This window comes from Giraffa tippelskirchi, chromosome X (genome assembly GCF_054371585.1).
Source record: "Giraffa tippelskirchi isolate mGirTip1 chromosome X, T2T-mGirTip1v1.2.pri, whole genome shotgun sequence".
Taxonomy (NCBI): domain Eukaryota; kingdom Metazoa; phylum Chordata; class Mammalia; order Artiodactyla; family Giraffidae; genus Giraffa; species Giraffa tippelskirchi.
Window position 1 is genome coordinate 129556105 of NC_137289.1, and position 3098 is coordinate 129559202.

Here is a 3098-nt window from a genome sequence, read left to right on the forward strand (position 1 = left end):
TAACGCACCACATAACCATGTGGAGTTTAGTGGCAACTATCATGATTTCTAAAAATATCTCTGGCATTAAAAAATAGAATCCATGAAGTTAGGCACTTAAGGCAAACACTGAATTTGACACACCATTATTAGCACTTTTAAGGGATGCTACATTGGCTGTTACATTTTTTCTCCCCTGAAGGAAGTATGACCACTTTTAGAATAAAACACACAAAAAATTTGCTCAAAATAGACCTAAATGTAAGATAAAACTATGAAACTCTTAGAAGAAAAGATAGGAGTAAATATTCATGAACTTGGGTTTAGTCATGGTTTCTCAGCTATGATACCAAAACACAAATGACAAAAAAAAAAAAAAAAAAAAGATAAATTGGACTACATTAAAATAAAAAACTTTTTTGCTTCAAAGGACATCATAAAGGAAGTGAAAAGAAAATCTACTGAATGGGAGAAAATGTTTGAAATTCATTTATCTGATAGGGTCTGGTGTCTGGAATATTATAAATCACTCTTACAACTCATTAGAAAGACAAATAACCCAATTAAAAAATGAGAAAAGTATTTCAGTAGGTATTTTTCCAAAGAAGAAGTTGTGATTGTTGTTTAGTTGCTAAGTTGTATCCAGCTCTTTGAGACCCCATGGACTGTAGCCTGCCAGGCTCCTCTGTCCATGAGATTTCCCAGGCAAAAATACAATACTAGAGTGGGTTGCCATTTCCTTCTCCAGTGGATCTTCCCACATCAGGGATCGAACCCATGTCTCCTGCAATGGCAGGTGTATTCTTTACCACTGAACCACCAGGGAAGCCCTAAAGAAAATGTATACATAGCCAATAAGAACATGAAAAGATGCTCAACATCCTTAGTCACTAGGGAAATGAAAGTCAATACCACAATGAGATACCACTTTACTCCTATGTGCTCACTGTAATAAAAAGACAGTAACAAAAATTGGCATGGATGTATAGAAATTAGCACCCTGGTACATTGCTAATGGGAATGTAAAATTGTGCCACAAAATTTGCAAAAAATTTTGGCAGTTTCTCAACTAGTTAAACATAGAGTTACCCTGTGACTCAGAAGTATATCCTAGATATACACTCAGTAGAAATGAAGACTTATATCCATACTCAAACTTGTACATAAATGTTCAGAGCAGCATTATCTATAAAAGTCAAAAGTGGCAACAACCCAAAGACCATCAGTTAACTGATGGATAAGCAAAGTGTGTTATATCCATACAATAGAATATTATTTATCTAGAAAAAGGAATAAAGTACCAATACATGTTACAACAAGTAAAAAACTCAGCCACAAAAGACCATATATTTTATGATTGCATTTATATTAAAGGTCCAGAATAGCCAAATTTATAGAGGTGGTAAGTAGATTAGTACTGCTTAGGACTGGGGTTGAAGAGGAAGGATTTGGATTGACTACTTATGGGTACAAGATCTCTTTTAGGGTTTAATAATATGCTTTAAATCAGTGGTCCCCAACTTTTTGGCACCAGGGACCAGTTTCATGAAATACAATTTTTTCCATGGACTGGGTGGAGGGGGATGGTTTGGGGATGATTCAAGTACATTACATTTATTTCTATTATTATTACATCAGCTCCACCTCAAATCATCAGGCATTAGATCCCAGAGGTTGAGGACCTCTGCTTTAAATGAATTTTATGGTATGTGATTTAAACTTCAATAATGCTATAGAAAAAAAAGCGGTATGGGTTAAATAAAGCTGTTTCAGGATGTCCAGTGAGTCTAACTTGTTCACTAATGTCCGTTTTGGAAATTTTGACTTTGTAGGTGCCAGAAAAGTGACACAATGTGAGATTTATTTGGAGATGTAAGAGGATAAATTTAAAGGGGGAAATGAGAATGGGCTTTTTTGTTTAAGTAACTAAATGAAAATAGGAATGAGGTAGGTGTTATGTGACATGATAACATGGAAATGAGCACTACACTCTGCTCTAAAGTTACTAGGTCAATGGTGATAGTAGTATTGAGAAAGCCAATGTTGGAGGGAGAAATTTTTAATTCATTTCCTGGTTGGTTGGTTGGTTATTATGCCACATTCTAATTAGGTTTTCAAGAGTCCATGACAACACAGTGAGGAGAATGTCTCTGGTAGACTTGAATAGCTTAGGTGAATTCAGATGACGTTGTGGGAAGATATTTCTAGCAGATGAAACTGGGTTACAAACAGCTGCTTCAGCCTATTGATTCATCCAGAATTAATTTAGCTCATTTGGTTGGCCAGGTAGGTGGCCCTTCCTATATTTACCCCTCATCTTGTTTTCTTTCTGAAGTTTCATGCTTCAGTTAAGATGACTTCCTTAAGTGGTTTTGATAAGCATATACCTGAACCTGACTTCCAGGTAGAACTTCCAAAAACTTCTGAAGGTCATTTTAAAGGAGAATTTAAACTAACGTATGTCATTAATGATTTCCCAGGTGGCTCAGTGGTAAAGAATCCGCCTGCCAATGCAGGAGACATGAGTTCGATCCCTGTGTTCAGAAGATCCCCTGGAGAAGGAAATGGCAACCCACTTCATTATTCCTACCTGGAGAATCCCATGGACAGAGGAGCCTGGTGGGATGCAGTCCCTGGGGTTACAAAAGGGTCAGACATGAGTGAGCACACACGAGAAGTCAGTAATAACAAGGACTTCTTTATTCCCCCAGAATGGGATTATTCATTAAATGTCAACGAGAGTCTTGCATTTTAAGCTTGGGGTACCGAGTGTTTCACAAACAATCTAAAAATTAGAGGCAGGGACCATAGATCACAGAGCTCTGATTTCGGCAACAGACTGGAGTCGTCTTCAAAACATCATTAATAACTGAGGAGCTCTAGTAAAAGTGTGAACATAAATCACATTTTATAGTGAACATAATGAACATACTATACATGTTTTAACTATTTCTTCTTTGAGATAATACAAGTTATAACAGTGAAGAGTGGTAGAATCAGTGGACATGAATTCTGTGCAATAATTATATAAAAGAAATAAGTAGGAAATTGGGCCCTTGAATTTTTAATAGGAAGGCTTTCTTCAAGAGTTAAGAAATGATGCTGCACCCTGTGATCGG